This window comes from Manis pentadactyla, chromosome 5 (genome assembly GCF_030020395.1).
Source record: "Manis pentadactyla isolate mManPen7 chromosome 5, mManPen7.hap1, whole genome shotgun sequence".
NCBI lineage: Eukaryota > Metazoa > Chordata > Mammalia > Pholidota > Manidae > Manis > Manis pentadactyla.
In genome coordinates, this window is record NC_080023.1 from 40,116,643 (window position 1) to 40,132,540 (window position 15,898).

General features: G+C 40.4%; 1 protein-coding gene across 7 annotated transcripts in view; it reads right to left on the reverse strand.

The window, feature by feature from the left end:
• Positions 1-15,898, reverse strand: part of CORIN (corin, serine peptidase) — a 226,403-nt gene that overhangs the window by 204,193 nt on the left and 6,312 nt on the right. The window contains exons 1-2 of one of the 7 annotated variants that reach the window (XM_036892588.2): positions 9,684-9,740; positions 3,441-3,498 (exon numbers count right to left, since the gene is read on the reverse strand). The exons of 4 other annotated variants lie outside the window; for them this stretch is intronic. The gene's annotated coding sequence lies outside the window, so the exon portion shown is untranslated. Of the gene's footprint in view, positions 1-3,440; positions 3,509-9,683; positions 9,741-15,898 lie in introns of those variants that run through there. 2 more of the 7 variants (XM_036892591.2, XM_057502194.1) reach the window with 2 other exon arrangements.

Genomic DNA, 15,898 nt, shown 5'->3' on the forward strand with positions numbered 1-15,898 from the left:
TCAAAATGCAGGCAAACACTGAACTAGGTCATCTCACAGCCCCATTAGAAATCCCACGTTCTCTACCTACTTCAGCAATTTCCTACCAGGTTTCCCCGTATCCTCAGTTGTCCCCTTCCAATCTCCACACTATCATCTGCTTAAAGCCCTCCAGAGACTTGAAAGAAAAAGACCAACTTCCTTCACATGATATAGAAGAAAACTCTTCTCAAAGTACAATGTACATGGGGATTAGACAGGGAGTGTCTGATCCAGTAGGTCAAGGCGGAGCCTGGGATTCTGCATTCCTCACCAGTCACAGGCGATGCTGATGCTGGTGGTCTGAGGACCACACTTTGAACAGCAATATCAGCAGACCCTTCTAGGTCAGCCCCACCTGTACCAGGCTCAGTGCACACCAGTCATGGCTTCTCTTTCTCTCCCTGCGCTCCTGCCACCTTTCCCTTCCCAGCTCCTCCCAAGCATTCTCTGCCTAGAATGGCCTCCCTCAAACTCCAACTACCAAACCGCCCACAGTCCTCAGAACTCACCCTTCATACTTCAACTCATCACCCATGATTTGTTTAGGTCTTTTCTGATCTTCATCACAGTTGCAATTTACATGTACATATGTGATTATTTTTATATTATGTTAGTTATTCCAGTCACACTGTAAGCTCCATGAGGCCAGGGGCCATGTTGGGGTTTGCTCACCATTATAGCCTCGGTACTTAAGGAGGAATGTAGTAGGCACGACATAAAAATATTTAAATAATGAATCAATAAACTCATCTAAATACACCCATTGTCAGAAGAGTCTGGAATTGAATGCTGTTCCATGTATGAGTAATCACCACAGTCATAATGGTAATTGAAATAACAATGTAGCAAAAAACCTAATGAGCATTTCCTGTGCCAGGTACTCTTCTCAATGTTTTGCATATAAAAATGCTCATAATCCTCAAAACAGCTCAATTAGGTAGATGGTATTACCATACCTGTTTACAGATGAGGCTCTTTGTAATTTAATAAAAATAATTCAAGGTAATCAATATAAAAAGCAGGATGCAAAGTGATACTCAGTCACTCAGTTCCCTTGTCTGAAACCCACTAGGAGACTAGAGAGTCCACAGGTTTTAATTCGGTCTTAATTCTAGACCACGGCTTTCAGAGCTTCCTGGGACATGATACCCACCCTCTATCTCTGTCCCTGTGACAACTGACTAAGCTCTCACCCACTGAGTCATGCAGAGCTGACTCCAGATGCCCCAAGCCCTAGGGAGGACCATGTCTCACAGCCTTCACCAACTCACCCTCTGAGGGTAAAGAATAGACTTCTTCTGAGACTCCGCGCTTCTCACCTCCTCCCAGATCCAAAATGGCGTAATGAAGGATTACCGCCCCACTCCCGCTGGACGATGACCAGAGCTATGTTCTAAAAATGGCCTGTATTCATCTTAAAAACATTAATCTAATTATCTAATAAACCTTCATTGCCTGAAATATTTAATTACAGAAGCTTTTAATTCTCTATCTGGAGAAATGGGAAAATCGTAAGAAAAAAAGTCAATTATTAGGAATTAAAGTCATAAAATATTGTTAGAGAATGAGTTGGAATTCCAGACAATGTGCCATCTTCTACAATTTCTACAGCCTAGAATATTTTGCTCTGAGGATGCAAGGCTTGGCCCTGATTTTCAGTTTTCAAAGATGTAGATGTCATGCTGCTTAGTGCAATGTAAAAACATCATTTTTGATAGTAAAAAGTGGAACTGAAAGGAGGTTCAAGCTCCTCTTTAATATATGAAAAACGTAATTAACAACATCATCATCATTTCCTAAAACCCTATTCCCTGACCATCCCAGGTTATGCTAAATACATGCCATTCTTGGCCTGCAATCGCTCTGGAAGTGGTAATATTCACCCACAGATACTGTCTAGGAAGGGACAAACATAAGCTTGGTACTTCTTAAGATACAGCATCAAATATAGAGACATACTGATATTTTTATTTCAAATAAGATTTGTGTAAATTACAACCAAAGATCAGGCAAACTTGAAGAATATATAAACTGTTTCTGGCTAATAGTACTTTGACATGTGAAGTTAATTCTACCTTCATAATGTGACCCTATACTATGGATTTTCTTAAGTATCAAAATGATTATATTCTTAAATACAATTAAGAAATTATGCAGATTTAGTTAATACAGGATGGTTAGTCAAAAAAGTATATGAATTTTAGGTGCACAAGTATTACTACCCAAAAGTTACCCTAATTCATATGTCAGTCTAGTAGATAGAATAAAATTCTATTTATTGCTTTGAAGTTTATGATATGACCAAGTCAAAATATCAAAATATTAAGCCAAAATTAGAGCATATCTTAGTGGATGTGACTGTATGTGAAATTATGGCAGAAATCAATGACCATCTGTCCTACCAAAAAAGATTTGCTTACAGTGTTAAAGACAAGTAACAAAAAAATCCGTTCAAAACTAACACTATGTATTGGTCTGAGACTAAATCAGCACATTAGTTCTCTTTGTAGGAAAGCGATGAACTCCAAATATATTCACTCTCTGCTGTCTCAGCATGCAGGGCACTGCCTGCAAGGAAGACAGGATCACTCTGACTAGTGTGACCTGAGCAGGACCTAGGGGCTCCCTCTAAGCTCTGTGGGGATATTACAATGTCACATGTTAATCTGCTCACAGCTCTAAAAAAATGCAAGCACTCAGACCCCACTTGCTATTAGATACTTGGTTGGGAACACTGTCCTGCACAACCCTCACTCCAAAACGTGACCTGAATTGTTTAGAGAAGGGGCTTCAATCCACTTCCACTCTCTGTCCGGTGAGCAAAAACAAGCCAATTGTCACCCCATTATTTAAGAAAATCCACCAGTACTGGATGCCTTCCCCTCTCTCTGTTCTCAATAAACTCTAATAAGAGTGTTCCTTATATGTATTTTAAAAGTAGATTTAATAAGAAATCAGTGACTTAGATACTTCTCAAATCAGGCATCCATCAATTCTTCATATAAGCTTCCATTCTACCAATAAGCAAAATGTCTCCGAAATCATCCCTTGGTGAAGTATGCCAAACGCAAATGTCTTTTGTTGTGATGTTTGTTTTTAATGTTCCAAGAAACATGAAGAACTAGCATCTGGTTTTCAGTAAGTCTTCTCATCCCATTTTCTGGTTTTTAATTGAAGCATACAGAGTTCAAATAACTCATGCGTTCCCTCAAAATGAAATTACTCAATTCACACCCCACACATGGTTCTGCAAGCCAACGCTGCCCTCATTTTCTCCTCTGAACATTTTCTCCATAAAAACAACAGCAGATAGCCCTCTTCCAATAGTTACTCATCCCAGAATGGGTGTCCAATATAGAGACTAAATACCAGCAAAGTATTTTCCCTTTCGAGGAGACTACATAATAATAATCCAATACCCAGGCAGCAGATCACTTCAGTGTTTCTGTTTTGAGGGTCCCATTGTTCAGCTGATGTCTGAAATATAAGACAGAAGATTGGAGTGTTTCAGAGGCAAAGTGCACAAAATTGTCTCCAACACTGAAAAATCTAGGTGACCTTATAAAGTCATCACCTTGTCCTAACCATATTTCTGTATCTATAAATAAGGAATAAAAAATAAATGTCTTGTTCCAACCACAAATATCCCAGAAATAAGATGAAATTGGTAAAGCAAAAGCAAAAAAAAGACATGTTTCTTTCGAGTTCAGAAAGCTCTAGGAGTCCCAATTTCTCTCAAACACATAACTTGGAGTTGGTTCAATTCACTCTCCCTGGAGGAAAGTTATAATCTTTATTCAAGGAAGAAGGTACCTTCAGAGGCAATAGAACATTTTAAAGGTAAGCTCCCATTTTCTTCAGAGCAAGGTGGGAGGGTCATATTCCTATTACAGTTACAGAAGATGATATTGGAAAGAAACAGCAGGCAACTCCCCATCTAGACAGGTAGATCAATGGGACCCTGAGTCCTTTTTTGAGATGACTTTGCCCCCAAAATCAAACATGTCATTGTTATCATTTTATGGCAGTCACAAATCAGTGAACTGATAAAACATTCCTTTTAAGGCAGATACAATATCAGAAGTCTTTCTGCATATATTGTAGTCTTAAAGGTCTTCTCAGTAAATTTCACTGGAAACAATGGAGGCTACAGGGGGAAAAAAGGGAGAGGTGTGTTACCCAGCCTCAGGAAACTAAATATTTGACATTTATGCATTAAAATGTTTCAATGAATGTTTCACATCCTAATTATTAGTTACTACATTTCTAAGGATGCTATGGCAAAATCCAGAGGAACCTAACATGCTGTCAATTAAAGTGAAGCCTACTTTTTATGTAGCAACTATGAAGCCACTGAACTTGTGTGAATCCCAGAGAACTGACTCACTGATCCTGTAACAACGGAAATGTTGTGACTTTTGAAAATTGAAAGAGATTAGCAAAATGAGTAGAGAACTAAAATATTGACTCTCTACAGCTGAAAATAATCAGGGAATGTATACAAGACAAAATGGATTTTACGCTCTACAACAATCCTTTTCAGGCATTTCAGTGCAAAGTAAAACATAAACAGATGTTGAAAACAGTTAACCTACTGAACCTACCTGCCGAAAGACATCCTGCAGTAAAAAAATGCAAGTAAGGATTTTATGTTAGACAAAGCAGCAATGTCTTTCTGAATACCTAGAGCAAAAGGATGAATTCCAAACTTAACAGTCATCATAGGTTTTGCTATCTTTCACAATTATTCTAGTTGGAAAGCACAGAGAAGTTCTGTGTTGAGGTTTCCATTACAAAACATGTCTATGCTAGATGGTAAAATCCCACTAATTTTCCTTACTCCTCTCATGCTTATATAGTACCTATTCTGTGAACAGCTGGGCTATAGGGATATAAAGATGAGAAAGACACAGTCCCTCCTGTGGGAGTTGATGGCCTATCTCCCAGGAGATAGGCAACTTCATGAGCGACTCAATATCCTAAGATAGGACAGTAATGCAGATATGCCGAAGGGACTACAGCAAGTCAGCCATAGCGGCAGAGTGACAGGCCACAGTCAGTCAATATCGATGTTTATTAAGAAATATAAATTTTTACTTTTTTTACAAGGTAAAAGAGTATTTCTTGAGCATTCATTCCACTGGGTCTCAAAGCATGTGTATGTTGGTTGAGGTAGACCAAGGGGCAGCACCATAATTGACATTTTGAGCAAGACAATTTTTCAGTATTGAGACTCTCTCACATATTCAGTATTTGGCATCCCTAATCCCCACCCAGTAAATGCAAGCATAACTGTCCCCCAGCCCAGACACTATGGCCAGCAACACATCCTCCATTATTTCCTAATGGCCCCCAAGGTATTACCTCCCCGAGTTGAGCAGCAGTTGGGCTGTTTAGGCATCTATTGAACATATACTGCATGGTGAACTCTATGCTTTCGACGCAAGGCAAAGTCCTAAGTTAGAAAACTTCCCCGAACTTCTATAGGCATTAACTAACATTAGTTCTTTAAACACTGAGAATTTATACCTTTTATCCATAGAGAAGTGGTACAGTTTTTGAGGTCAAACATTCAGTCTTTTGATATTGACCATCACCCTACCTGGCACATAAAAGAACACAGAATTTTAATGTAAACATCAATCAAAGAAAAGATGCACAATTTATTATGTCCTTCAAAACCTACCATCTACTACATTAAACAGAAATCCTGAGGATAGTAAAGAATAGTAGCTGAGAAGAAAAAATATATGGAGTGATTGTTTCGTGGACAGGCAGGGCATGAAACAGTAACCTTTGGTGGACCCGTACCAAGCACAGTCCTTGTTGGATTTTAGACTTTGGACAGTCTCTACAGCCTCTACACCAGTGCAGGTTGGCCCAGTGTTTCAGGTGAGTCTGAGGTAGGATCAAACTTTTGTAGGTCCTACAGACGAGCAGAACAAAATGTGCTGCCTGGAAACTACAGAACATCTGAGACCTTGGGCTGTCCAGGAGTCGATGTGAACTTCTGGTTTTGATTCTCTGTGCCAGACTTAGAATAGATATTGAAGAGAGGCTGCCCCTAATTCCATTTCTTATTATGTTGTTTTAAATTACATGCATGGCCATGGAAAGAACTAACACGTGGAGGAACCAGCACTTCAGACGCATGGAACTCATTCACAAGTTTTAGCCCAAGGCCCTAATTCACTCTGGATTTGTTCACTACATAACCTCTGACCCTGGATTTAGATTTTAGACACCTAATTCATGGCTCCAATCAGAGAAAGGTGGAGTAATTTCTGTCAAAATAAAAAAAAGAATGGAGGTGAAGTAGGAACACATCTTCTTGAGGTGAAGTAGGAACACAACTCAACAAATTTTTATAAATGCAAGGCTAAAAAGGCAATTCAAAAAGCCTCTGCATTGAACATTCTGTCTTGACAGAATTAGTTTATCTCAGGAAGTCAAAGGAAATGAGGAGTAGTTTGAAAACTATACTTCAGTCTTGTTTTCAAAACAGCAAACTGATGAAGCTGGAGGAAGAAATAGATTTCCTTAAGAGAAAGGCTGAGCTTTGGGCCAACAGGCTGAGTATATAGGAAAGAGAAGACATGACTCTGACAGTCTAAATGGACAGATAGAGACCAGCAGTTGCACCGGGTCTAATTCTCTTCAAGAGGATATTAGAGGGGCTATTTTGGTGGGTACTAAATAATAATGTATGGCTGGAACCCAAACAAATCACACAGAGGAGAGGGGCAAGAGCACAAAAAGCAAGTGAACTGATTGCCCCCAAGGTAGCAACGATTGGGGAAATTACTGAAAGCTGGTTTCTTAAAGCTACGGATAGACAGTTCATTGCAAGAACAATTAGGGGACCATATCTTCAAGATCAGACAGGTATGCCAAGTGACTAATGAAAGCAGTATTCATGAAACACAGAATCTGTCAGAGGAGAAAAAGAGTAAATAGTTATACAAATATTAATTTAATTATAATTGTGATAAGTGTTATATAAAGTACTGGGTACATAATTAGTGGTAATGTGAAAAATGAACATACAAAACTGACTTCCACCTTTTCATTAAACTTAACATGTTCAACTTAACTACAACAGAAACAGTGTAATACTAAAAATACTTCAGTGACAAGGATTATCAAATATTTACTTGGAAGCACTCAAAATTGAATTATTCTTTATCCCCTTCACCTATTTCAGGGGATAAAGAGGCACAGAATCTCAATCATATATAAATTAGTCATGGGGATGAAAGTAGAACATGGAGGATATAGTCAATAGTTCTATAATATTCTTATTGATAGATAGTAACTATACTACTTGGGGTGAGCATTTAATAATGTAGATTAAGTGTTTCAAATAAAATTGAATACTTAGAATTACTATCTTAGCCATAATTATTTACCTTCCCAGCTTCTTTTCACTGATGGTTTCAAATGTTTTTAATATGTTAATACACATTTACCATACAAATTGTGCTAAATGTTTAATATTTATGATCAGTCCAAAGTATTAAGAATTACAGAACATTTCCTAAAATTATAAGAAGTTGATAATGAAAAAATGACTTTTGAGAGCATATATCTCATTGGTCTATCCATCATATTTTTAAATTTGGTTTTGACATCATTCAACAGTTATTATTCCCAGGTTATAAAATAATTTTTCAATCATAATGTAGTATTTAGCAAAGAATAACATCAATAAATCCTCTTGAGTTCCTTTCCAGTGCTAAAGTTGTCTGCACTTTGAGACAAAAACAAACATGTAAATGATAAATGTTTTAAAATATGTACAATACTTTGGATGTGTCTAATTTGCTTATGAAAACATAGACCCAAATTAAGAAACTAAAGTAATGAAAGAGGCATCTTTGAATGTTTAAAAACTGCCTGACCTTGATGTATTGATTCCTATCCTTTCCAAAGAAAATATAATAAAAAATTATGATTGTGAATTGATTATAAATAATCCTGTTTTCAGTTGAAGTTAGAAAAAGTTCTTTTGAAAATGTAAGATTAAATTGCACAATAACAGTATATTAAATTATTTACTACTTCCCAAAAAAAGTTGCTATGATTACAATAAAATTTGTCTTGGTGTAGATATAAACAGAAATATCACAAAAGTTATATTACATTCTGCTCATTGCTTATCAATCTGTACCTTTACGGATAATAATCACATCAATTACATAATTGATAAAGATGGTGTCTGCTAAGGTTCTGTCCTGTAATATAACTCTCCTCCCCCACTACCCATGTAGTCAATAAGTATTTTGTGGTGAGGTATTGAAATTATGTAAATATCCCATCCCTTCACACCATTAGCTTATTTTATTGACATACGCATGGACTCTTGGCTTCCTATTTTATTCAATGGTTCATAGTCTGTAACTGTCATTATTTATTTTGATGCTCCAGTTGCCCTCCATTTGGCCAGTGGAAGTCAACTGAAACTGGCTTCTGAGTCCTTCTAGCACGCACCCATCATTCTCTGAGTCCCTCCTTGCTTTCAGGAACAAGATGTTGTGGACACATCTTGTACTTTCCTTGACTCACCCTTGAAATTAGCCATTTTTCCAAGGAGCCTGGGTCCCTTTTGTGGAAAACCCTATTTAAAACCAAGACCTGGGTGTCCTTGGTTCTTACAGGGCATGTCCTGTGCTCAGTCTCTCATCAGATGGAGCCCGAGGGGAGTGTATTTAGATAGAGTATACATACATATGCATACACACACCTACATTTGTATTTGTTTCTCTATCTTTATACATTGAAACATACACATTTGCACCCATATCTCCATTCCAATCCCTTATCTCAGCGTTCTAGATCCAGTTTTCTGCCTTTCTTTAACTTCTTTCTCAACAGCAAGGAACGTGGCAGATTCTTCATCTGTGTGACTTTCTGATCGGTTCCCCAGTCTGTAATGACCTCCTATTGTCCCAGCCCATCTCCCACATGGGTGCCTGGCTCACCCTGTCAGAGCTTGAACATCCTACCCTGACTGTTGTAATATGGCCGCCTTCCTCATCATACTCAGCCTCTTACCCCACACACACCTTCCTTACCCTATTTGGGCTCCAATCCTCTGCACAGACCACCCCCAACTGAAATACCAACCAGCTGGGTCTCCACCGCTGCACTGCATATCCGTTCGCTGGAGGCACACCTGGCTCTGCCCACAGAACAAACTGGGGCCTCAGTCGTTCCCTGAGAGGCAAGGAGTAGGAATAGGCACATGAAGGTTTGAAATCCATAGAAAGTAATCGATGTTATCTTATAAAAGAGGAATAAAATGACAAGATCTGGAGACTTTGGCCTTTTCAGCTACTTCTAAGTCCTTGGCTATGAGTGTTTTGTGTAAATTAATGTTTTATGCTACAGCAGCCAGACAATCACAGCAGCTCTGTGTCCATTACTTCTGATCAGAGCAGACCTGTCTCCCCGCCTCACTGCAAAGCATTCTGCACTCTATTAAGGGGAAAAAGGTCAAGTTGGAATGTTACATTTTTCCTTTGTCTTTGACAGATGTGAGTGGAAAACAACCTTTTTAAAAACTGTCTTGTCAGTGGGTTTCAGCCCTGGGCAAGTTCACTGTGGATTCAGTGAGACCAAGGAATGACAGTGGAACGTTCTTGGGGTGAAAGGATTATTACCTGGCTTGTTCTCCTGGCCACAGGTCAAGCAGTAGAATTACATCTGCACTCCTCCTTCATCTCTGCCTCCACCCACAGCACTGGGCAGAGCTCTTTATATAATGACTCAGTCAATAATAGCTAATTGCCTAAGGGTGTGAAAGCAATAGCCTAGCAGCAGGCCAGTTACATCATCAAGTATTTAGGTTCAGGTGAGGATCCTGGCCACAGGAACCTTCACTTTATCCACAAAAGCCCACTTTTAAAACTAAAAAATTGTAATAAATTTTTTTCATTAAAAAATCTCAAGTAGTTATCTCTAGGGTTTTAATTTTCTTCCATTAGGAAGGACATACAACTTTTCGGAAAAGAAGATATTTCTCACTTGTTGGGAAAGCTGTCTTTAGCAGATGAGGGAAGATAGCTGCCTGCTTTTAGGAGTTTCTGCCACAAAATGATTGGAGAATATTATTATTTAAGAATTGTCTTGCCTGAAAATAAAGTTTCAGCCCTGGGCAAGTTCACTATGGATCCGTGAAACTGAGAAATGACAATGGAACATTCTCAGGGTAAAATGGTTTATACCCAGCTTTATTCTCCCAGCAGTAGATTGAGTGCTAGAATCAGTCTGTATCCAGCAGTCTGCAGGTCTGTAATTCACCTCCATCTCTGCCTCTGCCCAGAGCCCTGGGAGGAGCTCTTTATACAGTGACTCAGTCAATAATAGTTTATTGCCCATGGGTGTGGAAGCAGTAGCCTGGCAGCAGGCCAATTACATTATCAGGTAGTTTAGGGCTAGGTGAGGATCCTGGACATAGGAATTTCCATTTTCCCTGCAGGAATATATATTTCTTATCTAAAAAGCAGTTTCTTTCCTCTTATTAACATTCAGTTGATAGAGGTGAAGTTGAAACAAGACAAACAAAACTGTTGGTGCTATCAGGAGGGAGTTGGGCTGGCAATCTGAGGTTGCCACAAGCTGACCCAGAACACTGACAGTGGCAACGTGCATTTCAGTAGGTCCTTCTGTGGGGAAGTTGGGGTTCCTATGGCCAGGACCTCACTGAACTTAAACCACCCAATGATGTAACTGGCCTGTTTCTAGGCTACCGCTTCCACACCTTTAGGCAATAAGCAATTATTGTGCTATATAGAGAGCTCGGCCCCAGTACTCTGGGCGGAGGTAGAGACATTAGTGCTCAACCTAGCGCTGGGAAAACAAGCTGGGTAATAAACCCTTTCACCCCAAAGAACATTTTGCTGTCAATTTCTTTCTTTGCTTTGGTCACATTGAATCCATAGTGAACTTGCCCAGGGCTGAAACCCATTGGCAAGACACCTTCCAAGACGTCACTTCATTTTCTCACCAAGGACACCTTTGGAAAGGCTTATCTCTATTTTAATTTCAGAAAGGTTGGGAAGTTCATCTTTACTGTTATGAAGATACAGGCAAAATAAAAATCACCATAGGCCAGATTTAGGACCACAGTTACCAAGTCTAGAATTTACATTAAAAAACCCACAAAGACAGAGGTTGGGGTGCTGGTCTCCAAAGTTTGCCCTAGCTCTCCCACAGAAGGAAACACAGCTGCAGTCGTCCAGCCCTTCCTGGCTCCATCCTCCCACCTCTGCCGCCATGCCCAGATTTGCTCACCCCAAGTGGGCAGCTGGGTGGGGGAGCTTTTAGGGGCCTCCCCAGAGCTATTTTTAACCTGGTATTTTCTGCTTATAGACTTTCCACTGGGGCAACCCCAGGTCCGAGGGATTCACTCCAGCTGGGAAATCTGAGAAGTCAGCTGGCCTTAGGCAAAGGAGGTATTTTTAGTTGGAACTTGGGGATCTCAGGATTGCCATCTACTTTTTAGATCCCAGGGTGGGAGACACAAAACAGACATAAGCAAAAGATGCTGCAGCTCCTTAGCAAGAACTGCTGAGCTTACCATTGGAAAGGATTGTGCGTGCCCTGGTGGGGGAGGGAAGGCCAGCCAGGAGTTCCTCCTGAAAGCAGGTATTCAGAAAGGCTCTCCCAATACCCACCTGCCTGCCTGCATGCTGCATCCATATCACCTGGAACCTGTTACAAATGCAAATTCCTGGGCCTTACCCCAGACCTACTAAGTCAACAACTGTGCTAGTGGGCCCCAGTGATCTGTGTTAGAGCAGGCCCTAAACTTTGGGATTATGGCATAATCACAGATTCACTAATGTCCACTGATAAAGGTATAAGAGTACAACTCTATCCCTACCCAACCCATATGGCAGTACATTTTCTTAAATTAATAGACATTATTTTTAGATTTACAAAAACATTGAGCAGACAGTAAAGAGAGCCAGTACCTTTTTCTTAACCATTTTTTTACTCCTGTGTATTGTACCCTAATGTGAAAGACCTTCCTCTCCTGATCATCTTCAAGGGCAGTGATAAGACACCAACTGAGTTTTGCTATCAAAGACTGCAACTGAATCAGAATAAGCAAGAGACGGCTGCGCTCAGGCAGGGTGGCAGTAATGCCTTCCAGCCCTCAGACAGTGCACATGGGTACCCTGGGCCAGGCTGCCAAGAAGCCAACTGTAATTGTCTAAGATGATGGAGCCAGGGTGATGCCTTCTCAAAACAAGTCTTGGAAACGACGTTACTATTATAGCATCAGCAATGAATTAGTTTCCCATGGCTGCTGTAACAAATTACCCCAATGGCTTAAAACAACACAAACATAATTCCCTTATAATTCTGGAGGTCAGAGGTCTGAAATCAGTTGCACTGGGCTAAGGTCAAGGTGTCCTCTGGGCTGCTTCCTTCTGAAGGCTCCGAGGGGAGAGTCTGTTTCCTTGGCTTTTTCAGCTTGTAGTGGCTGCCTGCCTGAATTCATCTTAGCCTGGCAGCCCTTCCTGCACCCTCAAAGTACATCTGTGAAATCTTACACCCATCACCTCAGTGCCCTCTCCACTCATGAGGACATCATGATCACATGCCATCCTCCCAGACAATTCAAGGGTATCACCCCATCTCAAAATCTTAACAAATCCCATCTGCAAAGTCCCTTTTGCTATCTAAGGTGGCATTCACCAGTCCTAGAGATCAGGATGTGCATATATTTGGGGGGCCATAATTCAACCTACCACAACCCACAAAGCCCTGTACTAGCCAATACAGTAGACACTACCCACATATGGTTACTGAATATATAAAATGTGACTCATCTAAATTGAGTTGTGCTGTTAAGACTATTACAATTTGAAGACATAGTATAAAAAGAGAAGGTAATAAATTTCATGAACAATTTTTAAACTGATTCCATGTGAAAATTATAAAATCTTATATAGTTAAATAAAATATTCACTCAAATCAATCTGTTTCTTTTTGTATTTTCAAATGTAGCTACTAGACAATTTTAAATCATGTGGTCACCACTGTAGTTCTAAGAGACTTTGCTACAATAGCCCACAAAGGAACCAGGATACTAAATGTTAAATTTCAAAGTTCTGCTTTAGTCTTACTCAAAAGTTATGAGACTTTAAAAGCAACATTTCTTCTTTCAACCTTCTCCAGAGAGAACAACTGACTACACAGAACTGAGATTTCAAATCAAAAGGGATATTGTACAGGGATGTGTACAACTAAATTGTCCACCAGATAACAGTTAACACCCCCTTACCAAAAAAAAAAACATTTATTCAGCAACTGGTGTTCTTACAAAGCACTTTCATAAAGCATTATTTCACTGAATCCTTGATCATAACGCTGTGAGAGGGATACTGTTCCCATTTTTCAGAGAAGGAAACTGAGCCTAAGGGAAATTTAGTTGTCGGAGGGGCACCCACCTACTTGGTGTTGAGCGAGAATGTACACCTCAGTGTCCACGGCTGCCTCGAGTCTATTTCCTGGCTTGGGTTTAATGGGTTTTTTTAATCAGGCTCACTCTACTTCTTGAGTTATTTTATAAATGATCTTCTTAAATTTCAGAGATCCAAGAATTCTCCCTCTTTACCTGAAAATTCTACTTCTTTGCTACAGAACATTAAAAATTGCTAATGAAATTTATTGCCTGTTTCTTAATTTTGAATGCAGAAGGGTATGTGTCCTACCTTGCTATTCAAGGAAGAGGATTTTTCTCCTGTGCTAAACTCCTCCTCAGTTGCACCCAGGGGCATACCTGACTCCCAACTGGACCCCAGGCCATCTGTTGGAAGGCCCCCAACATCAGTGACTTTCTCACCCCATTCTTTCCATTGCCCACAGCTGCATGCCTAAGTGAAATGTTCAGTTCTGACATAGAGCCAGAGATGAACCTGGGCTCTGGTGATCAGATTTCTTTGATCAGTCTTCCTTGCGGGTGAACAGGTAATTTTGCTCTTCGGCAGAAAGTCACTGTAAAAGGAGTGAACAAAAAGCCGCAAAGAGGGAAGCAGACATTAAGGTCAGCTAGGAAGCCCTTTACTCAAGCAGCACTTGTCGACTGCTGGAAAGGGAGGAGGGAAAGAAAAAGTGAAAGGGTTTAACATACTGCTGATTATTTCTGCAGCATTCAGATTTCAGTTTATAGATCTGGAAGGGCCCTTGGAGATGGTCTAGTCCAATTATCTCATTTTACATATGAGGAACCAGGACCAAAAAGGTTAACTGACTTCTGCAAAGTCTCATACTAACTTAGTAACAGATGAAGACTAGCTCCCATTTCTGATTTTGTTCTAGCCGGGCAAAACTGTTTCAAAGGATCACAGAGAAATATTAAGTAAAATAATATAGTTCTGATTTCTAAACTACACTCCAGAAGAGTGGCATCTTGCTTGCAGGATGAGGTCCTAACATAGGCACAGAAAGGTGAAAATCATGTACAAGACATCAAAATAATCCTTGAAAAGCCTTAGGAAAATTGGAGACCAATATAACTTCTGTCAATAAATCTCACAGGTCAGTTTTTCCAGAGATGGAACAGGCTCATCACTTGAATAACAGATTAACTGGCCTGAGATTAGAGCACAGAAAGGCACAAACAGGATCACACCCAGGGCTGCAGGATGGATATACATGTAACAGGCACCAGGCTTCTGAAACTCAACAGATGCTCTTCCTTTATCTTGTGCTCTCACTCCAGGACATTGAGTACAATGACAGGCAAAGTGACTCATATGTTGAGCTCCCTCCCCTGCACACCAGATTAAGTTTTATTGCTTAGTTAAAAACTAAGCTTCCCATGTGCATGAATCTCTATGGGTTTTGTTCCCTGGTATATCCAACATGCCTAGTACTGTGCATGGCACATAAATGATTGTTGAATAAATGGATGACTCTATTCCTCTTCAGTCCAGGCTGTGTGTTGAATTCTCATCTGCTAAAGTTCCTAGGTCTAGCGTACGGCTCTTAACTCCTCGGGGTGTTATGGTGCCCTCGCCAGAAAAATTCACAGTAAGGCTTTTCACTACTCAGGAGGTTCATGGAGCCCCAGATTAAGGTTTCCTGGTGCTATCAACCCTTTAAAACTCTCCCAAGTGCTGGAAACAAAAGGCACTCTTCAAACACTGAGCCTAAAGGCTCAAAGGGGCCCTGGGCTAAGCACAAACTAGTGGCACCAAATTGAATTTCACAACTCATCCCTCTATTTTCTGCCTACACCTAAGCCGGCCTGTGGGCTGACTGGCCACTCTCCACCAATGTCCTCCTGAGCTGCTGACAGAGTTTCAGCACTAATATTGAATGGCAAGATGGATCACCTACAGGACCACCAGCACTGGTGGCCTGGACATGTAGAAATGCGCCACAGGAGAATATTCAAACAGCTGCTGTAAGGTGAGCTGATGGGCACAAGTGCCAGCAGGCTGAGAGGAGAACATAATTTATGGGCATCCTTTAACAGAGCTGGGAGCTGAGCAAACAGTGCTGCAGAAAGAGGCAGGCAGACAAGCTGGTGCTCTAAGACAACAGTGGCTCTTCTTGAGCAAAGAGAGAAGTAGAGACTGGAGACAGGACTGGGGCAGTGATAGGCTCAGGAAACGGCAGCTGATGCACCAATCCAATGTGAGCTACCCCATGTACTCCACACCTGTGTCATCTCTCAATCTGCACAGAGATTGTCTGTCTGTAAAAATAATCAATATGGGACTGTAGTTGCCCTAGGCAGATTTAGGAAAGTCCCAGAAACAGAATAAACCCCTAGGGGGTGAGGAATTGTGACAGGGAAAGGATTACCTATCTGCATCTGTGCTGGTTTGAATAGTGTCTCCCCAAAATTTGTGTC